The sequence below is a fragment of the Lolium rigidum genome, chromosome 6 (genome assembly GCF_022539505.1).
Source record: "Lolium rigidum isolate FL_2022 chromosome 6, APGP_CSIRO_Lrig_0.1, whole genome shotgun sequence".
NCBI classification, from domain to species: domain Eukaryota; kingdom Viridiplantae; phylum Streptophyta; class Magnoliopsida; order Poales; family Poaceae; genus Lolium; species Lolium rigidum.
This window is the reverse complement of record NC_061513.1, coordinates 246382037-246399260: the sequence shown is the minus strand read 5'-3', so window position 1 is coordinate 246399260 and position 17224 is coordinate 246382037.

The following is a 17224-nucleotide window of genomic DNA, read 5'->3' as shown; positions in this document are numbered from 1 at the left end:
TTTTTTTTGTTAAGTATGGTGAAAGTAGAAAAGGGGCCTTCTAGAACATTCCTTTGAATGGAATTGTTCATTAGGCTCGCTTCTTTAGTTTAGACTAATCATAATCAAAAATGGGATCTTGAAAGCATTACACTCTTTAGGTCTCGTTTGGTAGTGGAGTTTTTGCGAGAATTAGTGGGATAATCTCCATAGAGATTGGGTATGACCCCTACCTTCACTCTATCCCCTCTAATCCCCACATGACCACATCCCCTATAATATCTAAACCCCACTTCAAAAACTGTCATTTGTTTTGGTTGGCAATTGGCATGGATTGGTGTACAAGGGCAATGGCAATCAACAGGGCAAACAAACATGCAAAGATTCATTTGTTTTATGTCACAGGCCACACGGCAGTCACATCGAAGTCTTAACTACTCCGTAGAACATAACCGAGGTTCAGCAAGACTCCTGTAAAAGGAACTCATGCGTTTTTGCTAAGACTAATAAAGTGAGACTCCTGTAAAAGGAAATCATGATTTCGGAACTCATGATGTCATAGTTCCCATCACTGAACATTCCAACGTTGTGACTTACGAGCAACCACGACATTACAAACTTGAACAGGTTGCACCAATCAACCAACAAACTCAGATTTGCACCACATTACCAACATACATGCAACTAGAAACATGGTAAAAAAAAAGCCAACTGGACACCACCAAGACTTTCTTGAACAAACACAAGAAGTCCTTAGACTAACGTCACAAGCGAGCACACATCTCAGGTGACACAATAGACAAGAGTGGTGGATGCCTTCCGAAAACTGAAACATGCACACCACATGGCAATGGAACAAGTTTGGTTTGGACATCTAGAATGTCGTCAACTTGATGTAGATGAACTATCATTAAACTCGAGAAAATTTTGTTTATTTTTCAAAATGGTATCGGCCAAATTTACTCGTAACTGTTCTTTCGTATTGTGCCAGAAACATGACTCAAGATAATATCTCATTTGAAGGAAAGAAAAAGATTCGCAAATTCTGAACCATGCCAAAGGACACCATTATCTTCATCAAATCAGCATTAAAATTAAACAACGTGTGTGCTTCATACAAATCATCCCACGCCAAGAAAACCACACATAATTGATTAGATGCACTCCACACATCTAGGGACGCGCCAGCTCGTCAAAAATAATGTAAAGGCTCATGTTACAATCTCCTAAAGAAGAAAACAATTGTACCCTCCAGAGTTTTCTTTAGCTCTAGACAAATATTGTGCAAAACACTTGAGCTAAATGCAGAATAGGAATAACATTCAGAACCAAGAAATCGACATTATATCTAGGAATAAATGTAGAATAATGAGGTGAGAGGAGTTGTTATTTTTATTAGTAATCAAACAACAAAAAAGCACAGGAACAAGCCCAAAATGATTTTGCATGGATATCATTTTTAGCAAGGACATAGCAACACGGAAATGCCACTATCATTTTCAGCAAGAACATAGCGACACCAAAATTGTACTAGTAACAAGTAAGCAATGCTACCATGCATACCTAACTAATTAATTTAGTTAAAGGTATCAGGCAGACCACATACCAATGCAATATGTGAATACAAAACAAATAGACTATACAAGAAGTTGGAGCCTACCTTATGCTAACTTGTCTATCTCACTACGAAACCAATTAAGCTCACTACCATCTTTGTCATCGATAGTGTTGAAGAAAATCTCACGGTTGTCGACACTTCTAAAGACCACAAGTGCTCTTGATTTTTTGTTAGGATCAAACCCTTCCAATGTTCTGAGTGAAGCAATGCATTTGGTTATTGAGAATTGTTGTGCAGCTTCATTGTTTGCTTCTTTTTCATTGATATTAATGAACATGTCCATCACTCCAACTAATGCCTATCCACCACCCTTAGGTTGATCTTGGGGCTTGATACGTCTCCAACGTATCGATAATTTCTTGTGTTCCATGCCACATTATTGATGTTATCTACATGTTTTATGCACACTTTATGTCATATTCGTGCATTTTCTGGAACTAACCTATTAACAAGATGCCGAAGTGCCAGCTCTCGTTTTCTCGCTGTTTTTGGTTTCAGAAATCCTAGTAACGAAATATTCTCGGAATCGGACGAAATCAACGCCAAAGATCTTAGAATCCCCGGAAGCATCCAGAACACACGAGAACCGCCAGAGAAGGGAGGCAGGGCCACCAAACCCTACCCCGGCGCGGCCAAGGGGGGGGGGCGCCCCCCTAGGGTGTGGGCCCCCCTTCGACCCCCTGGCACCGCCTCTTCGCCTATATAAAGCCCCTGGATCAGAAAACCCGATAACAATTGACGAAACCCACAGAAACCTTCCAGAGCCGCCGCCATCGCGAAGCCAAGATCTGGGGGACAGGATCTCTGTTCCGGCACCCTGCCGGAGCGGGGAAGTGCCCCCGGAAGGCTTCTCCATCGACACCGCTGCCATCTCCACCGCCATCTTCATCACCGCTGCTGCTCCCATGAGGAGGGAGTAGTTCTCCATCGAGGCTCGGGGCTGTACCGGTAGCTATGTGGTTCATCTCTCTCCTATGTGTGTCAATACAATAATCTCATGAGCTGCCTTACATGATTGAGATTCATATGATGATGCTTGTAATCTAGATGTCATTATGCTAGTCAAGTGAGTTTTACTTATGTGATCTCCGGAGACTCCTCGTCCCACGTGTGTAAAGGTGACAAGTGTGTGCACCGTGTGGGTCTCTTAGGCTAGATTTCACAGAATACTTATTCACCGTTGAATGGCATAGTGAGGTGCTTATTTATATCTCTTTATGATTGCAGCATGTTGTATCACAATTTATCTATGTGCTACTCTAGTGATGTGTTATTAAAGTAGTTTTATTCCTCCTGCATGTGTGCAAAGGTGACAAGTGCGTGCACCGTGTTAGTACTTGGTTTATGCTATGATCATGATCTCTTGTAGATTATGGAGTTAACTATTGCTATGATAATATTGATGTGATCTATTCCTCCTACATATGCATGAAGGTGACAAGTGTGCATGCTATGCTAGTACTTGGTTTAGTCTCGTTGATCTATCTTACACTAAAGGTTACTTAAACATGAGCATTATTGTGGAGCTTGTTAACTCCGGCATTGAGGGTTCGTGTAATCCTACGCAATGTGTTCATCATCCAACAAAAGTGTAGAGTATGCATTTATCTATTCTGTTATGTGATCAATGTTGAGAGTGTCCACTAGTGAAAGTGTAATCCCTAGGCCTTGTTCCTAAATACTGCTGAGTTACTACTCGCTTGTTTATCGTTTTATCGCGTTACTATCGCTACAATACCACCACCATCAACTACACGCCAAGCACTTTTCTCGGCACCGTTGCTACTCGCTCATACTTATTTATACCACCTGTATTTCACTATCTCTTCGCCGAACTAGTGCACCTATTTGGTGTGTTGGGGACACAAGAGACTTCTTGCTTTGTGGTTGCAGGGTTGCATGAGAGGGATATCTTTGACCTCTTCCTCCCCGAGTTCGATAAACCTTGGGTATCCACTTAAGGGAAACTTGCCGCTGTTCTACAAACCTCTCGCTCTTGGAGGCCCAACACTCGTCTACAGTGAAAGGAGGGGGAACGTAGACATCAAGCACTTTTCCGGCGCCGTTGCCGGGGAGGAAAGGTAAAAGGCTCTCATACTACGGTCTCAGGTAAAGTATTTTTCCGGCGCCGTTGTGTGTGTGCTCGAAGCTATTTCCTTTAGATCCTGCAATTGCATCTTTTTGTTTCTTGTTTACACTAGTTTGGCATAATGTACAAGAGTGAGCTTCTTATTCTATTTCCTGATTTAAAACATGGATTGTTTGATGCGAAAATTAAAAAACCTATGAAATCTTCTTTGCATGCTGGTAGTAATATTAGTATGAACGCTTTGAACACCATTGTTGATAATGATATAAAAAGTTCTAAGCTTGGGGAAGCTGGTTTGCATGATATTTTTAGTCCCCCAAGCATTGAGGAGAAAATTTTCTTTGATGATACTTTGCCTCCTATTTGTGATGATAATAATAGTGGTCTTTTGGTACAACCTACTATGGAGAGTAAATTTTGTTGTGATTATACTATGCCTCCTACACTTGATGAGAATAATAATGATAGCTACTTTGTTGAATTTGCTCCCACCACAACTAATAAAATTGATTATGCTTATGTGGAGAGTAATAATTTTATGCATGAGACTCATGATAAGAATGCTTTATGTGATAGTTATATTGTTGAGTTTGCTCATGTTGCTACTGAAAGTTATTATGAGAGAGGAAAATATGGTTGTAGAAATTTTCATGTTACTAAAACACCTCTCTATGTGCTGAAATTTTTCAAGCTACACTTGTTTTATCTTCCTATGCTTGTTACTTTACTCTTCATGAACTTGTTTATTTACAAGATTCCTATGCATAGGAAGCATGTTAGACTTAAATGTGTTTTGAATTTGCCTCTTGATGCTCTCTTTTGCTTCAACTACTATTTCTTGCGAGTGCATCATTAAAACTGCTGAGCCCATCTTAATGGCTATAAAGAAAGAACTTCTTGGGAGATAACCCATGTGCTATTTTGCTACAGTACTTTGTTTTATATTTGTGTCTTGGAAGTTGTTTACTACTGTAGCAACCTCTCCTTATCTTAGTTTTGAGTTTTGTTGTGCCAAGTTAAGCCGTTGATAGAAAAGTAAGTACTAGATTTGGATTACTGCGCAGTTCCAGATTTCTTTGCTGTCACGAATCTGAGCCCACTGCCCTGCAGGAAGCTCAGAAAATTATGCCAATTTACGTGCATGATCCTCAGATATGTACGCAACTTTCATTCAATTTGAGCATTTTCATTTGAGCAAGTCTGGTGCCATTTTAAAATTCGTCAATACGAACTGTTCTGTTTTGACAGATTCTGCCTTTTATTTCGCATTGCCTCTTTCGCTATGTTGGATGAATTTCTTTGATCCACTAATGTCCAGTAGCATTATGCAATGTCCAGAAGTGTTAAGAATGATTGTGTCACCTCTGAATATGTAAATTTATATTGTGCACTAACCCTCTAATGAGTTGTTTCGAGTTTGGTGTGGAGGAAGTTTTCAAGGATCAAGAGAGGAGTATGATGCAACATGATCAAGGAGAGTGAAAGCTCTAAGCTTGGGGATGCACCCGGTGGTTCACCCCTGCATATATCAAGAAGACTCAAGCTGTCTAAGCTTGGGGATGCCCAAGGCATCCCCTTCTTCATCAACAAATTATCAGGTTCCTCCCCTGAAACTATATTTTTATTCCATCACATCTTATGTGCTTTTTCTTGGAGCGTCGGTTTGTTTTTGTTTTTGTTTTGTTTGAATAAAATGGATCCTAGCATTCACTTTGTGGGAGAGATACACGCTCCGCTGTAGCATATGGACAAGTATGTCCTTGGTTTCTACTCATAGTATTCATGGCGAAGTTTCTCCTTCGTTAAATTGTTATATGGTTGGAATTGGAAAATGATACATGTAGTAATTGCTATAATGTCTTGGGTAATGTGATACTTGGCAATTGTTGTGCTCATGTTTAAGCTCTTGCATCATATGCTTTGCACCCATTAATGAAGAAATACATAGAGCATGCTAAAATTTGGTTTGCATAATTGGTTTCTCTAAGGTCTAGATAATTTCTAGTAAGGTGTTTGAACAACGACGAAGACAATGTATAGTTTTATAATGCTTGTAATATGTCTTTTATGTGAGTTTTGCTGTACTAGTTCATACTTTTGTTTGCTTCAAACAACCTTGCTAGCCTAAGCCTTGTATCGAGAGGGAATACTTCTCATGCATCCAAAATACTTGAGCCAACCACTATGCCATTTGTGTCCACCATACCTACCTACTACATGGTATTTTCTGCCATTCCAAAGTAAATTGCTTGAGTGCTACCTTTAAACAATTCAAAATTTATTACCTCTTATTTGTGTCAATGTTTTATAGCTCATGAGGAAGTATGTGGTGTTTATCTTTCAATCTTGTTGGGCAACTTTCACCAATGGACTAGTGGCTTCATCCGCTTATCCAATAATTTTGCAAAAAGAGCTGGCAATGGGATTCCCGAGTCCCAAATTAACAAACTAAAAATAGACACTCCTCCATGGTATGTGATTGTTGGACGGCACCCGAAGGATTCGGTTAGCCATGGCTTGTGTAAGCAAAGGTTGGGAGGAGTGTCATCATAATAAAACTAAAATAAAAAGGCACTCCTTCATGGTATGAGATTGTTGGCGTACACCCGAGGATTCGGTTAGCCATGGTTTGTGAAAGAAAGGTTGGAAGGAGTGCCATCCAAAAATAAAATAAAATGGGAGCCGCTCTTTGAAGGTTTGTCCGGCAAGGGGGTTAGAGTACCCGCTACCATTCGTTGACAACAACAAACACCTCTCAAAACTTTACTTTTATGCTCTCTTTATGTTTTCAAAATCAAAGCTCTAGCACAAATATAGCAATCGATGCTTTCCTCTTTGAAGGACCATTCTTTTACTTTCATTGTTGAGTCAGTTCACCTATTTCTCTCCATCTCAAGAAGCAAACACTTGTGTGAACTGTGCATTGATTCTTACATATTTGCATATTGCATTTGTTATATTGCTTTGCATTGACAATTATCCATGAGATATACATGTTATAAGTTGAAAGCAACCGCTGAAACTTAATCTTCTTTTGTGTTGCTTCAATGCCTCTACTTTGAATTATTGCTTTATGAGTTAACTCTTATGCAAGACTTATTGATGCTTGTCTTGAAGTGCTATTCATGAAAAGTCTTTGCTTTATGATTCACTTGTTTACTCATGTCATACACGTTGTTTTGATCGCTGCATTCACTACATATGCTTTACAAATAGTATGATCAAGTTTATGATGGCATGTCACTCCAGAAGTTATCTTTGTTATCGTTTTACCTGCTCGGGACGAGCAGAACTAAGCTTGGGGATGCTGATACGTCTCCAACGTATCGATAATTTCTTGTGTTCCATGCCACATTATTGATGTTATCTACATGTTTTATGCACACTTTATGTCATATTCGTGCATTTTCTCGGAACTAACCTATTAACAAGATGCCGAAGTGCCAGCTCCCGTTTTCTCGCTGTTTTTGGTTTCGTAAATCCTAGTAACGAAATATTCTCGAATCGGACGAAATCAACGCCAAAGATCTTAGAATCCCCGAAGCATCCGAACACACGAGAACCACTCGGAGAAGGGAGGCAGGGCCACCAAACCCTACCCCCGCGCGGCCAAGGGGGGCGCGCCCCTAGGGTGTGGGCCCCCTTCGACCCCCCGGCACCGCCTCTTCGCCTATATAAAGCCCCCGGATCGAGAAAACCCGATAACAATTGACGAAACCCACGTAAACCTTCCGGAGCCGCCGCCATCGCGAAGCCAAGATCCGGGGGACAGGATCTCTGTTCCGGCACCCCGCCGGAGCGGGAAGTGCCCCTGAAGGCTTCTCCATCGACACCGCTGCCATCTCCACCGCCATCTTCATCACCGCTGCTGCTCCCATGAGGAGGGAGTAGTTCTCCATCGAGGCTCGGGGCTGTACCGGTAGCTATGTGGTTCATCTCTCTCCTATGTGTGTCAATACAATAATCTCATGAGCTGCCTTACATGATTGAGATTCATATGATGATGCTTGTAATCTAGATGTCATTATGCTAGTCAAGTGAGTTTTACTTATGTGATCTCCGGAGACTCCTCGTCCCACGTGTGTAAAGGTGACAGGTGTGTGCACCGTGTGGGTCTCTTAGGCTAGATTTCACGTAATACTTATTCACTCGTTGAATGGCATAGTGAGGTGCTTATTTATATCTCTTTATGATTGCAGCATGTTGTATCACAATTTATCTATGTGCTACTCTAGTGATGTGTTATTAAAGTAGTTTTATTCCTCCCGCATGTGTGCAAAGGTGACAGATGCGTGCACCGTGTTAGTACTTGGTTTATGCTATGATCATGATCTCTTGTAGATTATGGAGTTAACTATTGCTATGATAATATTGATGTGATCTATTCCTCCTACATATGCATGAAGGTGACAAGTGTGCATGCTATGCTAGTACTTGGTTTAGTCTCGTTGATCTATCTTACACTAAAGGTTACTTAAACATGAGCATTATTGTGGAGCTTGTTAACTCCGGCATTGAGGGTTCGTGTAATCCTACGCAATGTGTTCATCATCCAACAAAAGTGTAGAGTATGCATTTATCTATTCTCGTTATGTGATCAATGTTGAGAGTGTCCACTAGTGAAAGTGTAATCCCTAGGCCTTGTTCCTAAATACTGCTGAGTTACTACTGCTTGTTTACTCGTTTTCATTGCGTTACTATCGCTACAATACCACCACCATCAACTACACGCCAAGCACTTTTCTCGGCACCGTTGCTACTGCTCATACTTATTTATACCACCCGTATTTCACTATCTCTTCGCCGAACTAGTGCACCTATTTGGTGTGTTGGGGACACAAGAGACTTCTTGCTTTGTGGTTGCAGTGGTTGCATGAGAGGGATATCTTTGACCTCTTCCTCCCTGAGTTCGATAAACCTTGGGTATCCACTTAAGGGAAACTTGCTGCTGTTCTACAAACCTCTGCTCTTGGAGGCCCAACACTGTCTACAGGAAAGGAGGGGGAACGTAGACATCAGGGCTTCTCTTAGGCTTTTTAGACTTGTCTGTTGAAGGACCAACAACATTTCTTTGATTGGCCTCTACATGCTCCACCTTAGCCTTTCATTGATTTCTTCTTCAACTCCTTGCTCCACCTCGGGTTACTCCATCAGTTGCAAGTCATCATCCTTCTCTCCTGCGTCATCATCATCATCACTTTTTATATCTATAACATCGGGTTTCTGTTTAGAAATAGAGGTGAAGTCAAAGTTTCCCTCAGCAGTGTGCCTTGTATAAAGCATGTTAGTAGCCAAACAAACACTATAGTTGCATAGATGAACTAGAGGGAGTATTTGCATAGATGAACTAGAGGGAGTATTGTCCAACAATCATATTGTGGTATAGATATCCAAGTGTCTAATATAATGGAAACAATTTCTTCTTGAGTTTCAGGATTCTTGTACCAAAATACTGCAAGAGTGTACTATGTGATTTTCAACAAGATAGAATTTGTTAGGCTAGACAAGTAGATAAGAAAATAACTTAAAATTGCCAATTTGTCTCACAAAGGAGGTTCAGCCTCCAACTCGAACTCACTTCAATCCACCATCTCGTCTTTGCTAGCGAGCATATTTCAACATTTCGTAATCCCTTTCCAGATCATTTCCTTGTCATGTACTTGTAACTTTCAAACTTCACATGTAAGCTCTCTCATGGAAAATCTCCACCATTGCAGTCCATGTCTCTCTAGTCCAACCATTCTGCCATTTGTGATAAGGATTTTCATGCTCATGAAGGATCTTGAAAAGAGACTTTCCAAGCATAGGGTTTCATTGTGCTCTTTGTTTTGCACTTGCACAAGCATACACAAAATGATTCATCAGCAAGTCATGAATGAAAATGTTTGAATTGTGCTTACAAAACATTTTGAATACCTTTCAGAGAACTCCATTTATGAATCTCCGGAGAATGATTTTTGGTGTGCCTAGGAGACGACCTTTCTTACCCATTGTGCCTAACTGAAAGACCCTTTCGAATGCATATCTAGTTTAGGTAAAGTAATTAACACACAAACTGAATAAAAAATACATCATCAAGAGTATAAAGTGTACATCAAGTTCATTATATTTTGTGGAAGGTGCTAACTTTGAGAATAGGGAAACACTTTTTGAGAATTCCTTGTAGTTTTGTGGACGACAAAACCATGTCAAAATTCCTTTATGTGGTACCAACCACCTTGGTACGGTGCAAGAAAGAACTAGGTATTGGCGTAATGTAACATCCCAAAAATTTCAAATCAATAAAGAGACAAATTCCATTCTTCAAATTTTGGAACCAACAATGCATAGTATTAATGCATGTTTGTGTGACATTACCATGAGGTGTGTTTGAAGTGCTTGATAATGTTGCTAAAACCTAAACCATGATCATTGGATCAAAAGAGAGAGAAAGAAAAAGAAAATAAAGATAAAAATAACACCACATATGAGCCTATGGCTATTTTTGCAAAACTCTAACCTAGGCCATTATGCTTTGTGCCAATGGTTTGGAAACATAACTAAACACTTATTAATCACTTTTGGATCAAAGAAGTATCAAGCAAATCAAAAGAAAAGACAAAACTCACTCACATAAGATAATGGTCAAATCTGACTTTTATATCAGGGTACCCACTTTGAGCCCCTGTATTAAGAAAATTTTAAACTAAACTCTCTCAACTCTTTGCACCTCATCCAAGACTTCATCAAGTTGAACACTTTTGATGTTGACCACTTTGACTGGTTCCTTTTCTATTGCTTAATATAAGGATGCCAAGTGGCAACATTAAACAGATTCAAGATATGTCACATTTGGATTTTTCCAAATCAACTCCACTTTGCAAACTAAGACCATCCAAATGTGCGAAACATTATTTGAATCACATCCACCAAAAAGTTTGGCAAAATTCAAAAATTATCTTCATGTGACCATTTCATCGAGCACATGGTGTGCACCAACCTGCCAACCCTAGACATGCTTATATCCAGCAGATTTTGACCTAAACCGTCCACCCCTATGTCATCACAAGCTCACTCTTGCAACCAGTAAACATTGCCAGGCCGTGGTGGCCATGTCACCACCATGCCAACTCCCCTCTCCTCTCACTTCTGTCGTGCACCACCTTGTCCTGGAGACGCACGACACCTCCCTGGTCACGCTCGTGCCAACCGTTGGCCAAGAGGAACGCTGCAACGACGGGAACACGACGTGCCCGTGATGTCCAGAACGCGCTAGACGCCGATGTGTGCATGCCAGAGCGCGCCAGAGCACGCACGCGCCTCGTCAGCCTCGTCCTTCCCTTGACCTCTCCTGTCGCACACGCACACACCCGTACCCCAGCAACCTCCGAGACACGACCATTCGCGCCGGAGAGGACCGTCGCCGTCGTCACCATCGGCGACTTCCGCCACGGTACTGTGAGCTCGCGTCACCCTCCCGCTCGCGTCAGTGCTCCATTTTTAGTGCCATCAAGCGCCCCGTGCTCGCCATGACATCGCCAACACCCCTGCGTCATCGCCCAACTCTCTCCGCCACTATATCGCCGTCGCCATGCCTGACCTGCCCCGCGCGCCTCGGCACACCGTCGCTCCTATAAAAGGAGGCCTCCCCCGCTCCATTTCTCCACGCCACTCTTCTTCTCCCATCTCAGAACCCCTCCTCGAGCTCTCCCTCTTCCCAATTTCAACCGTAGCTAGCCAATTGACCGCCGGAGTGCTGCGGAGCCGCCGCAGACGAAGACGACGCTAGGAGCCGCCCTAGGAGCCGCCGCTTGTACCAGGAGGACCGCCGTCGTCGAAAACCTTGCCGTGCATCGTCGCCGATCATCGCCGTCCACTGGTTAGCCCTCCGACCCCCTGGTGCTCGCCGCCAGTGAGCTCGTGCTCATCGTCGACGACGACGCACGTGAGCCGTTAGATCACCATCTAATCAACGTCTCCTGTTGATCCATACCGTTTCGGGTTTAAAGGGTCACTGACCAGTGGAGCCCACTGTCAGGCGGCATGTGTGTGCGAGACACGCAGTGGGCCGACCCTTTTCTCATTTTTCTCTCTGGGCCGTTAACTTTTCCTGCGTGAGCCCAACAATTCAAATTTGAATTAATCGATTTAGTTTGAATTCAATACTGATGGCAATTACAAAATTAAAAATAGAAAGATCTACTGTGCCAAAATTTATGAATTGGATATTGTTGGAAAGCTTAGAAAAATTTCTAACCAACTACACTGGTCTCAAACCTAGATTCATTGTAGAACTCATGTAGTGAAAATAACAAGTCAGTACCTTTTTCAAATTCAAACAATTATTAAAAATCAACCACAACTTATTTTGAGTTGATTCCAACTCTCATAATTCACATTTCACATACTCTACATGAATATGTAAAAATATAGCAAAGTTGTTACCATGATCATGGGCTAGAGCAAAATAGTGGCTATGTGGCCATTTCTAGTCCATTTAAATTACTCTAATTAATTAATTAAATAGTATGAGAGGTTTTCTCTCATTTAAATCATGGTCCTAAGTAATTCAATAAGAGGTGATGACCTTAGTCTATAGAACCTCATATTGTATTACTTGGTGCTATTAAATTGTTTCTATAATATTATTTAAATTGCATGAGATGTAGTATCTCATTTAAATCATTTTCCCAAATGATAAATGTGAAGTGTTGACCTTGGTCAACATGATCTCACACTTATTGAGTGATGAGATTAAAACTTAATAAGATTCAATGAGAGGAAATTATTTCTCAAAAGGAAATAAATAGAAACCCTAATCCATATTTCAATGAGAGGAAATTATTCTTCTTATAAATAAACAAAGCCAACCACCATGTTAATAATGTTGTGATGCTAGGATAGCTTGAGTGAACCATTTGTGTGTTAAGTCTAGCACTTAAGTATTGTTTGGTGATTGTATACCTCGTATCCGTTTATAGACGCTAGTACCAAAGACTATCAGGAGGAGGAGGTCTTGTACGAGGAAGAAGAAGAAAACTTTGACCACTGTACCAATCAAGGCAAGCTATACTCTTGCAAGCTACCCTAATGCAAGCTCTACTTGAGCAAGGCACCAATACTATACTACTTTGTGTTTTATTTTTCCAAGTCCCAGTTTTTATCTCACAAAGCTTTTACTTTGATTATCAAGGTTACTTGTATGGTTAACTTGAGTCTAGATAAGGAGTAGTACAAGCACATCAAAGTTAGCCTAGAGAGCTACAAGTTGGTTAGCACCCCTCATGAATAGTTGCTAGTGCTAAAACTAAAATTGACTACTCTAGATGGGAACATGTGAATCAAATGACTTTGAAAACCTTGGAGTGATGAGTCATTCTATTGAAAGATTTTGAAGGTGAATGTGACTTGAATGACATGGTGATTTTGATAAAAACTGATGATTGGGTTCGGATGCGATACCATTCCAATTTTAGAGTACCCCCACAATACCTGATTATGGGTAAGGCTTTAGCTGGAAGTTTATGTGTCTTAGTATGGGTTCCCTCTGAACAAGCGTCATAGAGGTTATGCCGAGGCTTCCTCCGTTGAAAGTGAAATGACGTGAAAAGAGTTGGATGTCCTACCCAAGCCCTGTGCAGTTCCCAGGATAGCAGATTGCTATCACTAGGAGGCCAAGCTCATGGGGGAGGTGCCTATACTAGGGTATGTAAGTGAAAGGTTAATGGTTGATGATCCGCATACTGAGTATGATGATTCAGGGCTATCCCTGACGGATGTAATCAAATGTTGTGGCACAAGTGTGCAACCTCTGCAGAGTGTAAACCTATTCGAATAGCTGTGTCCGCGGTTATGGACGGTTGGATAGCCATACTGTTCCGTTGTCAGATATTTTCTAATAATGAATGGTGAATTGAAAGGTGAACTTGACTTGATCACAACAGAGTTGTGAGAATGACGCTAATGTTCCCACTTGAGTTAAGTTAGGCAAATGAAGAGTCTTTGATTACTAAATGCTTATGAAATAAAACTGGCTTTATGCAAATGAACCTAGAGCTTAGAACCCTCTTACTAAAATTGTTAGTACTTACACTAGTATTAGTTTGCGAGTACTTTAAAGTACTCACGGCTGTGTCCCTGGCTATTGCAATGGCAGACTATGAAGAAGAGCAGCAGTATCAGGATGATGGACAGCAGGACGTCTACGATAACTAGGATCGTCTCCTGACGTTAAGCGTTGCCTGTGGAATAGATGGACTTCTACTACGTACTTCCGCTATTTGTTTTGTAATTGATCTTTAGATCGAGTGTTTTATTAAGACTGGATCATGTGATCCTTTGATGTAAGACTATTATGGGTTGTAATGAATGATGTGCTGTGATATGAACTTATTATGTCTCGCAAAAACAATCTTCCTGGGATTGCGATGTATGGCATAATAAGCATCTGGACTTAAAAATCTGGGTGTTGATACGTAACCACCATCAAATTAAAAATTCCCATTAGGTAAGGTACTGTGAAACCTCTTTGGATGGCAGAATTAAGGACCCTGGCATCGCTCGCAGACCCCTCCCAGCCGTAGGAAATAAAATTTATATTGACAGGTTGTCACATCCAAACATGGAATTTTGGCTTAGGGTACCTTTTATATTCCTCCATGGAGCGGCTAGGTTAGGTGTTCTATTGACTGGCACATGAGACCCATCAATAGCACCAATATAGTTCTACATGTAGAAAGTTTGGGAAGAAATAAGAACTAGATAAGATAAAAAAATTGGCAGAAATAAGGTTTCAAGTGTGGACCTAGAAATAGGGGAATAAGCGAGGGCCAGTAGATTTTATTGGTTGAGTTTCATAGAGGTTGAGAGGCTTCACGATTTTTGTTGTTAAGATTGTAATAATGTCGAAGAACTCCCTCACATACTTGTTGAAACTTCATCCACTATGATTAAACTCTAATTGCATTTTTTTTGTAGGAAGCATTATGTGACAACATGTAGAGAAAGAATGCTAGATGCTCTTCCACCTTGATTGTTGAGTCTAAAATCAAGCCTTCATATCTAAAATGTGATGCCATTCACATAAAAATTTATGTATCCATCCTAAATGCGACTACGCAATTCTTCAGGTGTCCACCAAACAATTCCCTAACATGCTCCTTGCCATAAAAAAAATGAAAGGTGGTGTTTCTCTCTTTTCCTCTACCATGTCAAATGGAGGTACAATGCAAGCAAAATGACAAACATAAATTCTTCATCTTCGTTTTTCATCTTCCTAAACATTCTAGACTCCACAAGGTCAAATCAGCACTAATAAAAATAATGGAGCATGCAATTAATAATGGAGTACTAGTTAGCAGATACATACCAAATATTGGTGCTGTTACACGATCCTAAGAGGGCAGGGGCTTGTCGCTGAATAAATTTACCGGGGACAATGCCAGATTGTCCATGTCAATAATAATCAACTTAATAACCAACTATAAGTTTACTTATAAAAAATCAGTCGTGTCATAATAAAAAGCTGACTACAAAACCTTTCCACCACATATTAAACAAGACAAGAAAAGCAGTTTTTCTTCTCATTTATTTCTTTTGAAGTTTCAGTACTTCCTCTATCTCAGTTTACTAGGCATGCACATGTACCTAAGTCTTCAATTTGATCTATATAATATATACATAACACAAAAATTATACCATTAGAAAGTATAAAACTTAAAGTTTCCAATGGTATACTTTTTGTAATATATATCTTATATTTAGTTGGTCAAACTGATGCTAGTAAGCTGAAACGGAGGGAGTATTTAAGTCAAATTTGAGCTAAGTACTAAAACTTAACAAAGCATACATACTCCTCGAAGCAACTATAAGTATATCTATAAAAAAGAGAGGACCATCATGCTAATAGAGGACAATATATAACTGTATGAGAAAACTCATAGCACTAGAGTAGCAACGCCAATAAGTAGAATGCACATGCTCTGAGACACACATCATGCATCGAACGCTTCGTATGAACCTGCTGATTTGGACCCACTTATCCATCTTGTAAAAGAATGTATTCTACAATAAGATGTACAATGATTATATCTTATCAATATCATGTAAGGATAATTGTTGAGTTAGAGGAGAGAGAAACGAGAAAATAAGTACATCTTCTCTTATCTAAGAGATAATCTCTTACAAAGCAAGCTAAGATGTGTGCGAGATGTCTTATGTTAGTCACATTTTTAGACGAGTAGTTTATTTGTAGGCATGCGGCGGTTTAAGGAGCGTGCAAACAAATATTGCTCGAGACAAACACTGAGAGATAATCATCGTATAATACACGTTTTCTTGTGTAACCACATATGCGACAACTGGCATAAGACAATCTTATCAACCATTGTACTCACTCTAATTTATATTAATTGTTATTAATATGGATATATAAGGAATTAAATGTGTCTAGATAACGACAATTTAACAAGTTAATATGAATCCGAGGAAGTACATGTTTTCTCAAAGAAAAAACCATATGCAACAGCTAGCATAAGATGCTGTCTCCAGCCCCGGAGGGCCCACGTGTAAGGGTCTGCGCGGTTTGTGGCCTTCAAGGTGGACCGCGCGGCGGGACTGCATGAGTCGAGCCCGAGTTCTTGCCCGGCCTCCCTTCCCCACCGCCATCGGCAGTCACTCGCGCGCTGCACCTTCCGCGCGCCGCCGCTTCTACCGCCGTTCTACGTGGGCTACGGGCGGCGGACAACAGGCGAGTATTCCGACCAATTAATCCAAGACTCTTCTCCCTCGGCTTGCTTTCTCGCGGGAGGGCGCATTGATCTTGTTCGCTTCGGGAAACACCAAGGATTCGATCGGGTTTTCTTTTGTTTACAGTGGTCATTTCTTCTCCATCGTCGAAATGGCGGCGGTTTAGTTTTTCCGGTCAGAGGTCAGATCATGATCAGATCATCGATCCTGATTCGATCGCGGCTGAGATCGTGGTGGAAAACCTAATCGATCCTTCGTTTCGATTCTTAAGCTGTGATTTACTACTTGCCATAGACGACGAAGCCCTGCTGCGGTGTCTCCCTCCCATGTTGTTTTTCTTTCACTCCTTCCTGAATTTTGCCTGAAAATTCAGCGCATTGATCTTTCACTCCTTTTCTGAATTTTGATCTTCTGTTTGTGCAGCGGATCACCGAAACCTTCTTCAGAACTTTGATAGGGGAGTAACACAGTTAATTTAGAAGTTCCATAAAAACTCGTCCTCTTTGATGTTTGGTGATATGCTGATGTAATTGTGCCGGTTTATGATTTCTCTGTGCTTGCTAATTAATTCACAAATATTCTGGTCTAGATTTCGGTCCGCTCCTCAATCAATATGTACCCTTAATAATTAGTTAATTGGTCATAAATTATTGCAATTCTTTCCACAAGCGTTTTCCCTTACTTTCCTTTCCTCGTCAAAGCTACGTACTTGCAATCTTCATAAGGCTGCTTACTCTCATTCCTCTACAAGCATTTCAGGCCAGTTTCAGCAAGAACCGAATCCTCCCCTCATCTCTGTCCAACGCGCGACG